This window comes from Lepisma saccharinum, chromosome 4, assembly GCF_977018435.1.
Source record: "Lepisma saccharinum chromosome 4, izLepSacc3.1, whole genome shotgun sequence".
NCBI lineage: Eukaryota > Metazoa > Arthropoda > Insecta > Zygentoma > Lepismatidae > Lepisma > Lepisma saccharinum.
The window spans coordinates 25,424,619-25,445,564 of record NC_139232.1 but is presented as its reverse complement, the minus strand read 5'-3'; the positions used below and the strand labels follow the sequence as shown (position 1 = coordinate 25,445,564).

At 38.2% G+C, this 20,946-nt stretch overlaps 1 protein-coding gene across 1 annotated transcript in view; it reads right to left on the bottom strand.

The window, feature by feature from the left end:
* Nucleotides 1-18,561, bottom strand: part of LOC145986396 (uncharacterized) — a 317,161-nt gene extending 298,600 nt beyond the window's left edge. Inside the window, exon 1 of the mRNA XM_083120365.1 lies at nt 18,177-18,561. The gene's annotated coding sequence lies outside the window, so the exon portion shown is untranslated. The remainder of the gene's footprint in view (nt 1-18,176) is intronic.
* Between the last annotated feature and the right edge of the window lie 2,385 nt (nt 18,562-20,946).

Sequence of the window (20,946 nt, the reverse complement as noted above, 5' to 3'; positions counted from 1 at the left end):
ACATGTAGCCGCAGAGAGGTCTGGGGTTTAGTGTGTTGGTCGAGTCTCGGTATCCTCTGTCCTCCCATAACAAAAATTTAGTATAGGTCATCATCATAGAACCAAATTTTCATCAATCGAAAAAAAATATCCAAGTCCTGCACAGCCCGTTTACGTTTGTCGCGACTATCTTGAATTAACTAAGCGAGTCCAGATAGCGTTGGCGTTATTCTGCCTTCAGTTTTTTCACAGTAACATCAATTCATATTAACAACATGCATCTCATTTACAACAGAGCAATTTAATATCCTCGTCTAGTACGCTGCACTTCTTTGACACTAGATGCAGTGCAGGTGTATCCCGGTGTCAGGCTGGTGAAAAAAATAACGTTCAACCGAGTAGACAAATAGCAGTGTTCAAGTTCGGAAGATTCAACAAATACCTGTCTGCTGCTTTAAACGTTCATTTGATTAGTTAACCACTCACCACGTGGTCATACACCACACCACATATTACACCTCTCCAAGACGTGGTGCAGACACCAAATACACTACATGACACCCAAAATCAACAAGATAGGTTGCACCGTGTAACCAACTAAACGCATGAGTGCAGTCAAAAAATGCAGCAAACTAGACGAAGCTATTGAATCAAAATAATCACGTGGCATTCTTTTTGAATCTGACTTCACCCACCCCTCTTTTTTTTTTAATCCTTAATCGCAACAATAATTAACCGATTTTTTAAGTTTACTCTATGCACAGATAGATTAATCGGAGGACTGGGCATACAGTTTAAAATAGAATCGGAATCCAGTAGGTATCGAACCCGGGACCCTTTGATTACAACGTGACAACTTATCGACAAGAGGAGATATTTTTTTTGGTGACGTGGAGTACTTTATCTTTCGAGGAGTCAACATTATTTTTTTACTCAGTCGTCATATAACATAAACACACGCAAACATTCACATGTGCTTTTATTATTTTGTGTTCGTTAAGTACAAGTATATTCTTACATAAATTATTGTTTAATTTAATAAATTGTAAACTCGAAGCCTGCTATACTAACACTCCTTCTGTGTTTCATTATACTATTGAAAGCGAATGTTGCGTGCATGCGGAAATAACACAGAAAAAAAAGCGGATGGAAGCAATTTAAAATCAGTAGAGCAAGGTTAGTATTACGAGAGCATAAAAACATGTGCTTTCATTCAACTTCGAAAAATAAGAATAAATATGTGCATACAGAACACATATGCTTTCTTTTCACAGTTGTAAAATCATATAAATTGTACATGAAGTAAGTTACGGGAAGGCTCTTTTTTTATGTCTGTGTATGTTGTACAATTAGGTACAAGTATTGTACAATTAGGTACAAATTGTTGTACAATTATTTTCCCCAGTTGTCCAGTTGGAGTTGGGGGCATAACACTGGTACTATTTGTAATCACAGTGCTTACTCATGTATTTTGTTTAATATTTTATTTCAAATTCACTGTCAGAAACTAGTGTTGCCAGTTCCTGGATGTAGGTTTACCTACTCTGTTGGTTGTCACTGTCAAGCTTCCAGTATTCGTACAGCATAAAAAGCTATAACCCCCCCTCTCAAAATATATACATTGTATACGCCAATTCTTGCTGTGAAATTTCTATGCTGTTTAACCTAATAGAATTCGAATCTCTGAGAAAGCCAAGTACTAAGCTTTAGCATTCCATATTAGCAAAACCTTTATACGTACGTATTTATAACCTCAATTTACTAATCAAAAAATCCCCCCTAACCAACCAATTAGCACATTTATATGACCTTCTATAGAGGAAGAGAACATAACATTTCCGAGCCGGTATTATTAATATGACATTCTTAACAGGTTAATGCATCAATCTTTAAGCAAACACTTAGGAATGTTTGAAATTCAAACAATTCTTGTGACAAAAAACAAATAATTAGGAAATTCTTTTTAACCAAACAATCAACACAAATCTCTCTTTTTTATAGAGAAAAAAAAGCATAACATTCCTGAGACAGTAATAGTGAACACTGTCGTTTGAAATTAGAAGAAGATTAATCACACGAGCATCATCATCGTCGACATCGCTTATCCTGACGGGATGCACGACATGTTTATCCAACGTATAGAAATACACGTTGATGATTAAGCGTTTTCCTTCTGCATCTCGTTCTCGTGTTTCGAATTTTGATGTATCAGAAATAGTCACCGGGTATTCGATGCCAGACATTACATTTTTAAAACTCAAACTCGTATTGTTTGTAATATCCAACCCACTGTGGATTATTTTTGCAATAAACAGAATGCAGTGCAGCCAATATACACCTCCGATTGTTACAATAAGACTTTACCGCCGGGCAAACTGCTCGAAATAGACGCCAAACAGAACACAGCTAAATTGATGATGAATAGCATGTGATTTGTTTGGTTTGCGTCACAATACGGAAATAATAAGAGGCACGCGCGTGCGCGTGTGGCACATCATTCCCCCAAGAGAGGTTTACAAAAATCACAATATATAAACATTTGGCCCCCCCCCCCCCGGGGACTTGGAAAATTACGATAAGAGAACATCGCTCACCACTGTTGCCAGCCATAAATCTCTCTCTCTTCATCTTACAGCAAAATTGGCATCTCTATTTTTTTTTAGTTGCAAGTAAATTGCCAACACACTCTAGTTAATAATGCTACATATTATACGCACACACGCACACACATACTATATTACCATCCACCCATATCTCCCTCTCTTTTACGGCAGTATATATGTTTGTTGCCTAACCTAACCTAACCTAACCTAACCTAACCTATCTTCTTGTTTAGTATATGTAGGTTGGCAAAAATTGCTTTATGCACTGTAACGCAAGCCTCAAGCAAAGTTGCCAGCTTCTTGCTTTAGGTTAGGTTAGACAAAAAAAACTGTAGGTGGGCCGTCGGTTGTTTAACTCTCCCCTCTCTCTCTCTCCTCTCTTTTTTTTTGTAAAAAGCCATGGCAAAAATACCAGTAGGTTGCCAACCTTGCTTTATGCACTGTAAGGCAAGCCTCAAGCAAGGTTGCCAACTCCTTGCTTTAGGTTAGGTTAGGTTAGGTTAGGTTAGGTTAGAGTAGGTTAGGTTAGGTTAGAGTAGGTTAGGTTAGGTTAGGTTAGGTTAGGTTAGGTTAGGTTAGATTAGGTTAGGTTAGGTTAGGTTAGGTTAGGTTAGGTTAGGTTAGGTTAGAGTAGGTTAGGTTAGAGTAGGTTAGGTTAGGTTAGGTTAGGTTAGGTTAGGTTAGGTTAGGTTAGAGTAGGTTAGGTTAGGTTAGGTTAGGTTAGGTTAGGTTAGAGTAGGTTAGGTTAGGTTAGGTTAGGTTAGGTTAGAGTAGGTTAGGTTAGGTTAGGTTAGGTTAGGTTAGAGTAGGTTAGGGTGGGTGTTGGCAGCTGTCGGTTGTTTAACTCTTCTCTCTCTCTCTCCTCTCTTTTTTTTTGTAAAAAGCCATGGCAAAAATACCAGTGCTTTATGCACTGTAAACCAAGCCTCAAGCAAGATTGCCAGCTCCTTGCTTTAGGTTAGGTTAGACCAAAAAAGCTGTAGATGGGTGTTGGTACTTGTCGGTTGTTTAACTCTTCCCTCTCTCTCTCCTCTCTTTTTTTTTGTAAAAAATTATGGCAAAAATACCAGTAGGTTGGCAACCTTGCTTTATTCACTGTAAGACAAGCCTCAAGCAAGATTGCCAGCTCCTTGCTTTATGCACTGTAAGCCAAGCCTCAAGCAAGATTGCCAGCTCCTTGTTTTAGGCTAGGTTAGACAAAAAAAAACCTTGGTGATTTTTTTCGAGTAAAATATTAGCAACACTGCGAGAAAATAGAGCTTATGCCTTACGAGAAAAATCTATTAAGGCGAGCCTCAAGCAAGATTGCCAGCTCCTTGCTTGAGGCTACGTTAGACCCAAAAAAAACCTTGGTGATTTTTTCGGGTAAGCAGCTGGCAACACTGCCATCAAATGAGGCTCATGCCTTACGAGACAAATCCATTAAGGCGAGCCTCAATAGAAGGCGCTCAACTCTCTGACTTCTACTACTGTCGTAAGGCATAATTGGCTGTTGGAGTTTGCATTCTCGTTGCTGCTTCAAATTCTGTACATGGACCAAAAATACTGTCAACATTTCAATATTGGTTTTATGTAGGCATCAGATGATAGCAGAGATGAAGCAATTGCATTCTAAATAGACCACAGCCAAAATATCTCGACTTCTTTACAATTTGGAGATAGAACATTTACATTCTCAATGGGCGAATGGTTGTTAACTGAACCAATGCAATGAATCAGTTACTAGTTAGTCTACGTTGATGCGATTAACCGATATCTGTAGGTAAACATTATTTTCAGAACTCAGACCTCAATTAGCAAATTTCTGAATGTAAGAAACCAACCGGGCACACTTTAAAATACGGCTAAAGCATTATATCTCTTCAGCTTTAACGAGTGTTGAATTATGGCTGTTGAAAATAAAATTGGCCGAAACCAATTATGTAATTTACCTAAATTATTGAACAATTCCCCCTATCAGCTATTTCGTCTCGTGACAGATCAATAGAACACTCACTTACCTTGCAGATACTTTTCCCATACTCCAATCGATTCTTCAATTGATGCCTCCCAACAGATATTGACCATGCACGTGACTACTACACTCTACAAGGAATTTGCCTCAATCGTTACTCTTGTGTCGTATTTCGAAACATTCGGAATTTAGTTACTAATAGTCACAAATAAACATTGGCAGAAATCAAAATATATATTTATGCTTTCACTTTTCGTGTTTATTATCGTACACAATTACAATGTATTGCATCCACGGGCAAGTTTTGTCGAAATTTGATTGAGAGAACTAACTACTCGGTGCATTTATAACAACGCATTTATATTACAAAGTAGAAGATGAACAAAAGTATTTTATCCTGCTACTAGTGCCGAATCAATGTTAGTTTATTGTGTTTAACCAGCATTCGAAATGAAACAAAAAATAGGGTTAATAGGTTAAGATCGTATGCATTTGACACGTCGATACGTTATAAAATAATAACAACATTGCAGCAAGAAAGAGAAGAAACTTGGGGGATAAATTCCCCTTTCAATTTTAACAGTAGCGTTCAAAATTTGTTAAAAAATATAATGATGTTTTGAAGTATATCTACATTGGAATGAAATACTTTATTCCACTATCAAGGTTTCCGCTATCAGTTTCCTTGTCTTGGCTTCAAAGTTATCACTGATAAATTCGAAACATTAGGGTAAGGTCTCATACCACTTTCAGAATTTTTCAGATTTTCATGGAGACCGTAACAGCTTAACAAAATGCAATGATATCATACAGTAGCCCGGTCATGTAGGTATGTATATATAAATTTTACACAATTAATATATTTTGGGTTTAAAGGTTCTGACGGAAAAAGTGTGAAGATGCAAGTAGATACAATTTATGAGCATGTACTATAAATTGTACTACCAGTCTTATAAATCGTACCATTAATAACATGCAGGACCGTTAAGTGTGATTCAGTAATGGGACTTTATTTACGACATATAATGCATGAAATGCTTGTTACATATTAATATATTGTAAAAAGAAAATAAGTGAGCTCTCATAAAATTACTTGACAAAAAACAAATTGTTAAGATTATGTAACCATCGGTCCAGGTTATTTTGGTCCACATTTATCACAGTAAAATACTTTCTTCTTTGCACTTAATCTCGCACACATTGTATGAAACCAGACACTACACTTCAAACATTTGATCATATCTTCTTCCTTGTTTGCGTCACAGATTTTGCAATACCAGCTAGTCGAGTTGTCAGCTTCTGGCAATGTTAGTGATTTCATTGCACTACCCCGTGAAGGTTTGCAGTTGTCCGAGAGGTGCTTTTTGTAAGGACTACCGGTAAGCACCATAGTTGAAGAAGTAGCTCGGCTTCTCTTTCTTTTCTGTAGGACTGGAACTGGTCATATTTATTCTGGGGTCACTTTCGACATTTGGTTAGGAGATCCTGGCTGCAACGTTCTGGTGTAGCTGCTTCTGGAATTTGTTGCTCAGCTTGTATTTCATCCCTACAATCTGGCTCAAAGTGAGAAGCTGTGGGCACAAAGTCTGAATCCTGGAAACCATTAGGATTTAAGGCCAAATTCCGGTATGTTAAAAACCACTTATGGCATTCTTCACAGTTGCAGCTCTACCATATGCTTCTCCCAGGAGCGTTGCAACTCGTGCCGGAGTAATGTTACTATCTCTGTTTGTACAAAACCATTTGTCAGCTGCTTGGTTATAATATGTGTTCAGTGCTTTTTGAAAATACCCATCTAACGGCTGTAGCTTATGAGTGGTATGTTGTGGAAGGCAGATCATTATCTACCATTATCCCTGGCTAGATTATGGCTTGGAGATTTTTGTTGTGTGTGGCATGTCCATCTAGAATCAACAACACTTTACTATCGACAGAGGGCCTTACTGTTTTGATGAAGTGCTGCATCCACTGGACAAACAACTCACTTGTGATCCGTTCACTATCAGAAATAGCAAATAGTGCTCCAGGTGGAGCACCAGGCTTAAGATCATCACAGAAGCTCTTCCTCTTAAACATAAGCATTGGGGACACATACATGCCGGCAGCACTGAAACAGCAAACGCAGGTGGTATTTGTGCCTCGTTCTTCGCTGGTTACAGCGCCCACTTGGTGCTTCCCTTTCCGAGCAAGGACCTTTTGCTGTTTTTGAACAGTTCAGAGACTAGTCTCATCCACATTGAATATCTGACTAGCCTCAAAACAATATTCATCAATAATCTTTGTCAGAATATTAAACAAACTTCATTACATCATTTTTATTAAACCCAAAAGCCCTTGCCTGTGAAGTAGCCTCTGGTTGACGGAGGGACTGTATGTACTACCACTGTTTTCCAGCTCTCCCGTTTTGGAACCTATGTTTGATACCATTGGCTTCAGCTAAATTATATGCTAATTTCTTAAGATCTTGTAGAGAGTATCCAAACGTATGGGATTCCATCTAAAGAAGTAACTTACCAGCTTATCCTCCAGTTCACTAGGGAGGTCAGTGCCACGTCCAAAACTCTTTATATCTTTCGCAGGCTTTCTGTTTTTTGTTCTCCAACCTCCTCTTCAGTGTGGGTTTCGGAACGCCCTAAGTTCTGTATATTTCTGCATATTTCATTAATACCAGCATCACCATTTCGGAAGGCATCTAGTGCTCTCATCATATCTTCTTGCGACCACAAACCATATTTCTTCGGTTTCGCCATCTACGTACAATAAATAATAATAATATTAATCATACTAATAATAAGAAGAATATTACGAATAATAATAATACGAATAAGAATACTAATAATCAGTATTATTATTATGAAAAATAAGTATTCTTGTTATTAATTAGAATTTCGGAATTCCTTCTTTACTATTGTGCTGAATAGTGTATAAATGTCGCTCTTCTGATTATTTTTAAAAAGTTCCTTTAAAATGTACCGGTACAAATTAGAAGAAACCTAGTGATATAATTTAAACGACACGTCCATTTTCTTTCCAGCACAGGCCCATTTTACAACGGAGTAAAGCCATTTCAAATAACCCTGCCCTTAAATATTAACATACGTTAAGTTATTTATATTTGGCATGATACTGGCTTCAGACTTACCTGTCCGGGTTCGATACCCTGTGGAGGCACATAGTGTTTCGGTTCCCACTTTAAACTGTACGTCTAGTCCCGATTACCTTACTGTGCATAAAGTGGACTTAACACACCAAATCAACCAACCAATCAGACTTACCTGTCGTGTGTAGAGGCTTAGATGTTCCAGGAATTATGATCTTCGTGGACCACAAAAATGAACAAGCTTCCGCTTCGAAGCTAATACTGCTTCTAACTGACCCCGTCTTCACAAGAGCTTCTCAACTTCTTGTCATACACAATCCTTCCGATAGGCAGCGCCACTGCTTCGATAGGTCGCCAGATATGCGAGCGGTACAATTTACATGCCGGTACAATTTATGAGACCTTCCTCTACATTTTTAATAACGTAATGGAAATAATAAATTGAACTGCAGTTGTGTCAAATCTGTGAAAATTAATGGACATCGTGAAACTTATAAAAGATTGTATTTTATTAAAGTGTATGGCGTTTTTTCTAAAATATACCTTAATTTTAACCTTATGTTATTATTGGTATTGAAATTATACAAGTTGTATTGACATCTATTATGTAATCATAATACAGAGTGGCGCAGGGAAACGGGAAAATTTACTATGGCACTTACATGTCACTTTACGTCTTGAAGATGACATCGGAAAGATGTGTTACATCTTGGAGTACACATTCTGATGGTCTGCTGTGTCTCGATGAGTGCCAGTGATTTCTTCTTCAATCTTATGTTTCAGTTCAGCGATCGTTGCCGGACATTTACTGTACACTTTGCTTTTGAGGTATCCCCACAGAAAGATATCACGCAATGGAATATCACCGTTACGTGAAATGACCCGCCTTACAAAGAATTTGCGAATGGCCTCCATCGACAGTCGAGGAGTATGTGACGTGGCTCCGTCCTACTGAAACCACATGTTTTCGATGTCAAGATGTGCGTCCTGCAACTTCGGTGCAAGGAATGTTTCATGCATAACAACATACCATGCCGATGTCACTGTCGTTGAAATGACCTCCTCCCTTTCAAGAAAATAAAGGCCGATCACACTATTATGTCACTGAACACACTACTGTAACCTTGGTGCTATGTCTTGGACGCTCGTGAAGCTGACAACCTTTTTTCTTTGCCCAGTAACAATAATTCTGCTTGTTAACGTAGCCGCTAAGGTGGAAACGAGCTTGGTCTGACATCCACAAATTGTTAAGGAAATGGGTGTCCTCGTTAACCTTAGCCTGAATGTGTTTCCATATTAATGATTGATTTCGTGTTTTAAGTCCACTTTATGCTCAGTAAGGCTAATAGGGACTGGACCTACAGTTTAAAGTGGGATCCGAACCACTATGTGCCTCCACCAGGTATGGAACCCGGGACCGCTTGATTAGAAGGCAACGACGCTACCACTGTGCCGTCATGGAGACCCCCGTTTCCATATTAAATTCTGACCTATTTCCATGTACATGACTAGCACAAAAGGCAAAACTATAGTGGATTGGATGAGAGTAGGATATATCATCACTCCATTTTCTGCTCTATCTAACAAATCACTTATGTAACAAAGATGACGATAACAGCCTCGAACACCATATCTAGCACAGCATTCATCTAAAACAAACACTTCTCCTAGACTAAACAAACCCAGAGAACAATACGGATTATTTAGTATGTAATCTATTTAACAATGATGGGTGGTCAAACAACGATCAGCAGATATGGACTCTTCCATACCAAGTTTCCTTGCTCTGTCAGCATTTCCCTGTATTTAGAGTGATCTCCGAATATTGAAATCGATGTATATTTTATACAATTTGCTCATGTATCTGAAAATCAATATACGAACACGAATCTATAACCAATGCCAGTGTAAACGAACTGGCTGTCATGGTTTGAAATCAGTACTCAAAAGAATAATTTATTTTCATCGTCAAGATTAGCCCAGAACACTGTGAGAATTAAGCACTTTGCTTGAGGGGTTAAACAAGTATATTTTTATTATTTCATTTTACTATTAGACTCTCCCAAAATACGTCCTTATCTACCATAACTATTACTAATGTAACTCGAAATGAAATGTCCTCCATAAAACACTACTCAGACCTAAGTTAAAATGGCTTGGTAGAATTTAGAATTTTGTATCAAGCTAAGAGCTGAACCAGCTGGCGATGGTGCGGGAGTTTGATCAGTGTATTGTCATCCGAACATCACTCTGTATGCGAGAATTGCGCATCATCTAGAGAAAGGCGCGGGAGAAGGTGTTAAAGCCGATGATATCCTGCGGCGTGTATTGAACTTTATTCGAAAGACGTGATCGATACTCCATTCACATCACGAACTTTCGCGGGCGTTGAGCCGCACAGACGTCCATCAAGGGGAACCCTCACGTGACGAAAAATCGTAATCTCACAGGATGATGCGTGTGGGTTTCTTAAACACAGCAGTAACATTTCTTCAACCTTGCAAATTATCAGCAAGAGCGTTATGCACCACATTGGCCAATACAGTACAGTACACAACAGAGTACACAACAGAGTACACAACAGATAGATCTCTGTGCATAGACCTGCACATGGGAAAGTCACCAGTGTTGCCACAATGTGAGGGCAAACTTTCCCTTTGTAAGGGGTAAAATTTCCCTTTTTCAATTTCAATTTTTCCCTTCAAATAAATAATTCGCATTATTATAATAATAATTATAATAAGTAGTGGTTGTAGTGGAAGTGGTAGTATTGGGAGTAGTTATCAGCAATATTTTCGTTGGTCCATGTTTAAAATGTTTAAACACATACAGACTATGGTACATACTTATAGCCAGCCTCGTCGCTATGGGGCTAGATATCTCAGGTTGAACCCTGGTCAGACTTGAATGTACACTCCTGTTCAAATAAAGTGGCATGCTTTAAAGTTGAACATTTGAAGAATGTGCCACTTTATCTGCACATGAGTGTGCAATTGTGTTAGTTCCATAACCCATTTGATAAGTTAATCCTCGTCGTTGCTTTTAACCTTAGATGTAGAAAAGCGACGTAATTAAATATATATATATATATATATATATATATATATATATATAAACATTAGAATTATACTGGGAGGAATAGAACTAAGAAATAACAGCAAAAAAAATATGGATATCAACAGTGGCGTGCCCATAGGGGGGGCGAGGTCGGTCGGAGTCATAACCTGCCTTTGGCCCAGAAATCCTAAAAAAGGAAACTAACATCAAAGGCTGTAAAAGATGACAAAATGAGGCTGACTACTAAAAGAAACTAGATATATCACCCTCGTTTCGAAATTCCTGGGCACGGCACTGGATATGAAACTGGAACTAATATAATCTTAAATACATACGTATATCCTCTTCCAATCTTAAAATTTCCATTGAATTTTGTTATTTTCATGGAATTTTCTTCCACAAAGAGAAATTTCCCTTCATGTGGCAACATTGGGAGTCACAAGGGTGCCTAGGCACTTCTTAATGTGTCCTCTGAATTTAAACATTTGCAAAGTACTAATATAATTCCACCAAAATAATGAATAATATCCGTGCTAAAGAAAGTAAAGAATTTCTTCTCTCTCCCTCTCCCTCCCGAAAACAAGGAGATATTGTTTACTTCAATAATCAGTAATTTTGTAGTAAAGAAGATGTTATTAACTTTATATATCGCACAGAGCTTCTCCGCAAACCGGCCGCACTTACCCCCTCCCGAGAACAGTTTCGATTGCAAATGAAGCCTTCTTTAACTCACAAGGCTTATTTGTTGATATACAAATGTATATGTTATGTACATTTATACATAACAAGAAGATTTCGGTAGAATCGAAACTGCACCACCAAGAGAGGGAAATGCAAACCAAGAAGAAGCTCTCTCCAATTTATTAAGAGTGGTTTAATAACCGCAAATAGTAATTATGGAAGGTTCTTTATGTCGAGCAAGATAACCAAGGATTTGTATTGATGATTTATCTTACAGTGTGCCTAAAGTGCTAACCAATACCCAGAGAATATAATGTTAACATTCTTCTTCATATGCCTAATAGTTTCTTTGAAAAATGAACATGATGTTACGGCAATTAGGCCAACATTGTCCATATATGCAATTGAAATTCCCTCTGCGCACGCCTGTGCATTATCTAAGTGTATAAAATAAAATAGCCTACGCGTAAACAACGACAGTCTACATTCTACACGTAGGCAATTTTATACACGTAGATAACGTAATCTATGGCGAAAAGTAAAAACTTTGCAAAGGGCGATGTAGAAGTAAAACAAAATTATATTGCTTGTTAGTTGCTAATGTGTGAGAAGAACCTTTTACTTCTTTCTTGCAATTGCGAACAATTTCGCAACTAGGAAAACGCCTAGCATAGGAAACATTCTAGTGTTTTGTGGCAAAGGACTACTTTGGCCTCACGACTGCCATCTGTTGTTATTTCGCATACGATTTTAATTCTTTCAAAGTTGATGATAGAATAGAAGAGAGAAATTTTATTGTAAATAGGATTCTTGTCAGTTCATTAGGAACAGATATAGTTGAAAATGTCACTTTCCTTTCACAAAAGCCTTGAAAATTAATTTTAATATACTTTAGATTGTCTACGTAGTCTATGTAAACCACAGCCCAGTGTAATCTAATCTACGCGTATGTTGACAACGCATGTAGACGTAAATTTATAGTGTACGGCACATCACTGGATGGGAGTCAGTTGTTGTCCTCGGTTCGGATTCAGAATGAGGTATGAAATGTTGGTAGCCTCCTTGTAGGAGTTAAATATAAGTCTACCTACATGCACAGATAGATAGAGGGAAATATTATATACCCGGTACATATGAAGACCGGATCTAATCACTGAAACATGCCCTCATCGGAAATCGAATCCTTAACCGCAATTGTCGGTCAAGGTCAACCTGTTTCTATGTCCACACGTCGAATAGCATACTTGTAACGCATCAATATTAACAATGGCTCCGTCTAGTTCACTGCACATTTTGACACTAGGTGTAGTGCAAGTGCATCCCGGTGTCAGGTTGCTGCAAGGAAGTGAAGTTCAATCAAATAGACGAATAGCGATGTTCAAGTTCAGAAGATTGAACAAATGCCTGTCTGCTGCTCAGTTAGCATGCACCACGTGACCTTACATCAAACATTCCACCGCTCGAGAACTGCAGACATCAAATGCATTACTTGACAACAAATCAACAAAGCAGACGAGTCGGTGTTGCACCGTGTAACCAACTAGACGCGCTAGTGCAGAGAGAGTCAAACTGTGCAGCGAACTGGACGGAGCTAACGACTTTGCATCACATATAATATATGCGAGTAGTTTATAGATTGTATGTAGTAAACATGCTTTAAGAGTTTAGATTTACAATAATGCTTTAGTAGCTTGAGTATCCACCTATAAACCTTAAGAAGAATTATTTCGAGCTTGATTATGAATGAGGGCCGCGGTGGCTCAGTCGGTAACGCGTCTGACTACCATGCTAAAGGTCCCGGGTTCGATCCCCGGCCGGTTCAAATCCGGGAACTTTTCTAACGATGGAAGCGGCCCCGGCGCTCACCCAGCGTCGAATAACATGGGTACCTGGGGGAAACCCTGGGGGGGTAAAGACGGTCAGGGGCGTGATGCTGATCACATCACCCCCACTCACGACCGGATGGAGAAAGTGTGGGGCGTTACCCCCACACCCCCTATACGACTTCGTGGCGTGGTGCTAAGCACAGGGGAGCACTTTATCTTTTTTTCTTTCTTTTTTTGATTATGAATGAGATCGTCAACAAGTAATATTAGGAAGAAAACGCTAATTATACGTACGGTACATGTATATTAGTGCTGAATCCAAAAGGGATATCAAGTACCATATTTTGTAATAAAAAAATATGACATAAAATTGCACTGTAGAGATACAGAGATGATAAAAATTTCACTTGAAAAACTTGGTTTCATATAGAGTACCTTTTTGTAGGCAAGAATCATTAAAATTAATTTACATAAATACAACTAAAACAGCAAGATAATTTATAAGATAATATGTAAGAGACAATGGGAATGGAGGTCAATTATTCCAACTCTATTGGTTTAAGTAGGTGTGTTTTTTGCGTGTGTGTATAAGATATTAGTAATAGCAATGTGTTCATTAATTTCAATATAAGCCTTAATCAGACATATAAAAATAGACAAAGTTCATTCAATACAAAAGAACACGAGAATAAAATCTTCTTCAAAGTTGACAAACTTAAATTTAAAAATGGCTTAGAATAGAAAATGTTGTTTTTCCAGACACAAGACTGGACTATGTGTCAACATCAAAATACAGTGTTCAAAAATGATTTTTTAAAATTGTCAACTACATACAGGAAGCTGCAACACTGTGGCTCATAGTAACAAATCTGCAGTGAGTGCTTCCTGGGAAATATTCGAAATTAAGGGATTAATATATCTTGGAGACACTAAAGGCTAGATGCAAACTTTACAGAGTTACAGCTTACTGGAATATTAAAATTAGTTTGTTTACCACATGAACTAATACATTTCCATTAAAATTATGCAACTCTATTTCTTTGCCGACATGTTTGAATGTCATGTAGGTTATCTTATGTGTGTTAATTACTCATCCCAGTAAGTGTTCAGTTTGGAGGGTGTAAGTGTAGTGGCATTCTTAGGAATTTTAAAAATGTGAAATTACCGCGATATGGTGTTGCTTCTCATTCTAAATTTTATATATAGGGTAGCTCAAAAAATTTAACTGAAATGCTTCGGTGAAAATTTTGGTCGTCTTGTATTTAAACTTTTTTTTACATCTTCGACTTTTGTTTATAGAGATACCTTGAGATACTAACCTTGGTACGCCATTCGTTAAAAGTAACTGTAAATTCAGCTGTTGGTTACTTTCCAACTTTCTTTCTAAAGAAAGTGCCGCCTCGGAGGTCGTGGGCTCGACTCATGATCTCGCCTTAAGAAGGTTTGGGGTTCGTGCCATGGTCAGAGGACGCTATTTCGTCGTGTGTAATCGCGATTAACGCAAATAGATAAAAAAAAGTTGAAAAAGTTGGCTTAAATTTTTAATTTGTCTCAATCATTTCATTGCACAAAATATCTCTGTGTGTATGTGTGTGTGTGTGGGTGGTGTGTGTGTTTGTTGTTTCCATTTATCCATTTCATTTGTTTGTGTGTTTCTAATTACCATAATTATCCGAACACAAGGGCATCGCACCGATATAACCTACTGGGAAATTAGGGTAAATGTAAATGATAACGATTACCATATGACATATGACACATGGGTGTCATTAAACATTATCTGCAAATCTTTGGGATGGAGCGACGCTGTGGAGGGAGATTTTCCTATCCATAGCGCCAACAGTGACTAGAGAATGATTATTTTAAAGACATCTCAGCATTACTGCTGAGAGATGGTTAGAGTTTGTTTATCAGAATGTTCAGGTACAGCGCCTTGAATAGCGTAGTGTGGACAACGGCACTGTTCTGGGCTCTCTGGCTGGTTCCACTCGAATATGATAACGCTTGAGGCGGTGGTGTCGGTACAGCTGCATGGTATTCGTCTGTTTATAATGGAAGTAAATGGAGTTTTCGCTGCAACGTCTGATTCTTTTACATGTAGCATTTCTATGAATGTGATAATTGCTATGATATTTGATACAGTGTTCGCGAAGATATTAACGAACATTCTAGACAGTCGATCACGTCCTGTTATTTATACTTTCATTAATAATACGGGAGAAACAATACGCGTGGAATGCTCTTGGTAACTAACTTATTGTGTATGAATTTATTATTATTATCATCATCATTTCTTTTAAACATATACACACTGAAGCATTTGTATTTTTGATATTTACTACCTCTTTTCTTCCACTTTAAACTAATCGCGGCGACGATGATAATGATGATTGCATTAGAAACGACATGGGGAAACCCACAAAACTTCCTTGGTGCCATCGACATGAGTGTAAGGAAACTTTCACAGTAATGGGACAAGCGACACGGGATGTTCACACTGTTCTGACTAGTTACACAGACTCTTCAAGACTGTAAAATAGCATTCATTGCGCATGGGGGTTCAAACAGCAAACGACACGTTCATATGGCGTATTCGCGTGCTACGTGTTACTTCGGTCAGAAAGCTCCTTAAAGGAAGGGTGATCAGACCGAAGCGATGCGCCACAGGGGGAGTTCCCAACTAAGTGACAAGCGACATGGTGCCTTCAGTCTATTAGCAAGCGTTTGCTGCTAAATGTTGCTAACAACAGATCCAGGCGATACGATAAGCCACACGTGTCGCTTTGTAACTTGTGTGTCGCTAAAACTGGACCATTTCCTCAATAGCTTACAACATGTTGCCGTGGTTTGTTGTTCGCGCATGCGCGATGCAAGGAGTGTGTTGCTTTAGGGAGATTGCGCACCAAAGCGGCACGCGACACTCATCGCTTGAGGATTTCACTAACCGAACGCCGGCTTGTGATGCCCGTCATGCCGCTACGATGTGAAATGTTGCTCTTGATTGGCTTGAACCGAAGGACCCGTGTCGCTTTGGTGCGAAATCCCCGTATAGTTTGTCACGTGTCGCTTTGGTCTAAAATCTCGTTGTGAAAATGGTGCAGTCAGAGCTTGTCTCCCTACGGTTCGAAAGGCTGTATTGGTTGATTACCGACTGCTCGCTTCCAAGGGACACTTGTGGTTTGTCGTCCCGGTATGAAATATCTTTCAGGATACTATTTATATTCTAATAACATAGAAAAATAAACTCTAGTACACAATTCAACACCTAACGTCCGGAATCACATTGCGATGTTTCTTCTTATATTGCGCATGCTATTTATTTATTAAATATATTTTACTTTTCTTTGCAAATTAATGCCATTTCGTGACTGCAAATCACTCCACAAATATAACTGTTTCCATCAATTCACGCATCGCCTTTCAAGACAAACAAATCTACACAATATATTCTAAAAATAACTAAGCCGCATTACTTTCATAAGAAAATTAGCAGCCGTACTGATCGCACTGCCATCTATGTTATCATCCGTCTCGGGAACCAGTTTCTTGGGTCGTTTTCCACACTACGTAATTCAAGGTGCTCTAGTTCAGGGTTTGCTTATTATAATAATACTATATTAATTATATTTTTATATCAATATATTATTATATTAATTATATTAATATATTATTATATTTATTATATTAATTATAATAATATATTATTATAATAATTATTTGCGAGCGTTCTAATAAACAAATTTTATGATAATTGTTTCATTTCATCTTGCCTTGTTGCAGCAAGGCGAGAATGGAATAATACAAATTTAATTTTCCCTTTTGGCTTTAAAAAAATATTTAAAGTGTTCAGTACTACGTATGTGTTGTCTCGACTGCATATGTTTTATTTTTTCTGCGTCGCAGCTCTGTCACTTTTGGGTAATCGTGACGATGAGGATAAATGTTGATTAGTAGGAATTGACACAATCACACATGAACAGAACTAATTGGGACTGTAAGGAGTAACTTGTATTTTAAGTCACCTTTCTGACTCATTTAGGTAACCGCGACGGTGAGTAAGAATCACATGGAACTGATAAAGAGGCATTTTCAAGGGAACATTCATACCCGGACCAAGACTCGAATCGGGAACCTATTGTCAACTGAGCTTGCTCGTCAAGCGAGGCGGCAATCAAAGTTAATGAAATCTTTCTGCCTGCAATTTTCGCATAATAACGATAGAAATAATTAATTGAGGGAATCTATTGATAACTTACTTCTATCGTTGTTGTTTGTATTTGAGTCGGTCACACGAAGAACATTGAATTTAAATAGGAAGTGTTTTCAATTTGGGAATAGAGTAGTGACACGTCTTGTGAGCAGATGGGAGAGTTTTCTGCATCGTGAAACTTCTTCTTTGAATAAAAACGTACAACAGAAAGTAACAGAACTGGTTGTTTTGCTGTTTCTGGGGCATTTAGTTGACGTTGTTCGTGTGACCGATTCATGTATTGGTCAACTGAAGGGTGTTTCTCTTTAAATAGCAAAAATAGTTAAATGTGTTATTCAAAATGATGTGATGGCTGCGTATGCGAAATTTTATAATGTGTAAATGCCCTTCGTGTTCATGTTGTGCCATGCCCAGAATATTATTTATCCCATATTATTTTTCTGTTATGTGAAAGAAAGTAACTCCTATCAATCATCTTCTGAGAACACCACTAATGCTGTCATGCTACGTATTCCCTATGAACTTATGTTTTCCAGCCTTTGCTGATATTATCTATGAAATTACGTATACTTGCACCTCTGTACCTTTAATTTCTGTGACGACAATGGAACTAGGAAAGAACATATCACTTTAAAGAGATACAAACATTTTGACCGACCACCTTATAGCTAAGGTACCACAGATCGCATGTACAAGACGAGGTAAACAATGGTATGCAACACATGCTACGATTACGTAAGATATCGACACAAAACACGTGACTCACCTGACGAGTAATCGGCGATCTCCTGTCTTGTCTCACCGAGATTCGGACGCAGCACTAACGGACGACGTAATAGACAGACGGGTAGAACAAAAATAATTCCGCCAGATCAAACAAACACAGATCTCGGAGCAGTTGCCTGCAACAACGGGCGTTATTGTTATTCTCCCTCGCTCACAGATAAAAGAGCAGTAGATGGGTGCACGCGTAGAAATGCGTCGACCGGAAACCCCGAGAAGAACCCTATTTCCGGTTCGGGATATTAAGCGACCGCACACACTTCGCACTGTTTCCACGAGGGGAGGGTTCCACCAGGGGTGCACGCTGCCTCTTGACCAACCGCAAAGAGCAGAGACATGCCCGAGGACCGCCGTCGCACTGCAACATCACGCGCGGGCACACTGGATCGGAGTATGGCTCGAACGCTGGGAGTGAGGTGGTGGGGGAGCCGCGGAAGGCTCGAGATCAATGTTGCCAACTGATGTGTCGGTAATTTCCTCTGGATTAGGCTCCACTGTTCTTCTTGTGGACGTGAGTTGGTGGGCCTGGCATGGTGTTATATACCCCTACCATTTACAAATGCGGTTGGTAAGCGGTGGTTGGAAAGGCCTTTCGTGTGAATTCACATGTATTGTGTTTTGATCTCCACAAAAGACATAACATTTGATTTAATTGATTTTTGTTCTTCAGCGTCACTTTTATGCCAGTTTTGACTAATCGCGACGTTGAGGCCAATTGATCACATGATAAAATTGATGAAGGGAACCCTTACAAAGAACACATATTCAGGTCGTGATTTGAACCCGGGACCCTTAAGAGACATAAGAGAAGTATAAGAAACGAAAATCAAGAAAGTAAAGACATTGTTCTTCGAAGATACAGCATAGTCATTCCTGAAACAACCTTCTTTGCTTTCGTTTTTACTTGAAGAGTATCAGGAATTACGCCTACTCATAATTCAGTAATTGGACATTTAAAATAAAGACTACAGTGGAAAAACCTGATAAATAGAATTTTATCGATCTGCTGTTGTCAACGACATTAAATATCTCAGTCAGAGTAATTTTGTATGTTGCAACTGTAGAGAGGAAATACTCCGTAAGTCCTGAGAAATGTGGAAGCTTAAAAATCATCTGCAGGGACAAAGTATTGAGTCTTGAAAGTTTGAATTTGTTCTCGAGTAAAATCAGGAAAATGTGGCTTATCAGATTTTCTCCTGGATTTTTCAATGTGCTAGGCTTATAACGCAATACTCTCCAGGTGTCATGACGTTACGTTGGTAATTGTTCAACTAGCTTATTTTATAACCTGTGGATTTTTAGTTCATTATAGGGATCATTATGCTTGGAGATAAAAAATATGCGTGTCTATGCTTATCCAGTGTGGTGTCTTATTTTCTGGAATTTTGACATGTGTAATAGAAGAATGTTGGTTTAATATTTTTCATCAGAAGAAGTTGTTAAATTACTATTTTTCTGGTTTAAGAAATCATTACTTACATTTGAGTCGTTTGACTAGTATAATAATTTCCTTCAGTGTTTGTTTTAAAGTGTGAAGTATATAGAACGAAATTTAGTGGTAATAGAGTTGGGTGTTAAAGGAAAGGACCCTTGTAGTTACTAATGAGATTGGATCATATTTTCTGTAGTTTGCCAACGTCTGAGATGATCTTAGACTAGGTATGTTAATTATCATTATTTTCCGCTAAGGATCAAAGGATCATTGCAATCTTGAATAAAAGTTTGAGAAAAAGTGATATAGATATACCAAAGAAAGAAAACATGTAACAAATTCAGCTTGTCTCCATCACCAGTTGTCATGGTACACTGCATAGTAGAGAATTAATGAGCTTTTTTAACTATGAAGACTAGCTATTGCCAATTTGAGGGCAGGTACAGAAAACATTGATATCGTTTTGACTTATTCTCATCCAATGGATTGCCAGATACTTGATTTATAATGCCTTTCCAGAGGATACCTAAGTCTCCTACTCGATGAGTTTATCACAACATTCTGAGAAAAAGGAGTTGGTCTCCGGGTGTATCATTGTGTTTGCCTCATCGTCCATTTTATCAATACCAAGAGATGGAAATGTGACGTAATGAATGAGAAATAGATAGAAAAGCAGTAGAAGAATGACGAAGTTATATGTTAACCATTGTTTTTCAAATGAAGTCAAAATTGTTCAAGAAACGTATATTGTTACCAGTATGGTGTCGACATTCAAACCGAAGCCGAAGAATATGAGGTAACGGTTGTCTTGCAAGAGATGACTGAAAGAGAATATTTGAAAATGACCTTGAATAAAGATTGAAATATACACACTTAAATGTCCCAATTACATAATAGGAAAAGTGTGTATGTCTCAGAAGTGCATTCACGCATTTTTTTCACATCGGCTGAGTTTGACAAAGATCGATTGTGTGTGAAGCAGGGTTTCTTGGACTTTGTTCAACATCTCGAGGAGAAAACGTTACCAATTGTCTGACGGGTAAGAAGAGATTACTCCAGCAACACATAGATCCAGCTCCTTCATCTGGAGACATCCAACTTCTCTTCCTGCAAAGAAGTCAAGCATGAACACTTCTCTATTTTCTGGGATGTTGAGGATGTGCTCTTGATGGTCTGTATGGGAAAGGTTTACTTTGTTAAGAGAACGTCTGTGATAGATTGATTGGACTAATGCATTTCATATGGGCTCAAATCCTGCATAATATATATGTATGAATGTATGTTTATCTCGTGATTCATTTCAGGTCATCATTCGACACCG